The sequence below is a fragment of the Symsagittifera roscoffensis genome, chromosome 10, assembly GCF_963678635.1.
Source record: "Symsagittifera roscoffensis chromosome 10, txSymRosc1.1, whole genome shotgun sequence".
NCBI classification, from domain to species: domain Eukaryota; kingdom Metazoa; phylum Xenacoelomorpha; order Acoela; family Convolutidae; genus Symsagittifera; species Symsagittifera roscoffensis.
The window spans coordinates 41,059,471-41,059,687 of NC_087071.1; positions in this window are offsets into that span (position 1 = coordinate 41,059,471).

Sequence of the window (217 nt, forward strand, 5' to 3'; positions counted from 1 at the left end):
CAAACATAAAGACACCATATTGTGCACCTATCCATGAGCTATAAACAAGAAAAAGGTGATGCCCTCATCCAAGTTAGGCGTAAATAATCGATTTTAACGGATTATTATGATGAATTTTGACAATTATAATTGATTATAATTACCAAAATTAGGTCTTTAAGGGATTTATAATTGATTTTAATTGTGATGTTTTCCAAGAGAATATAATCTCTTATAT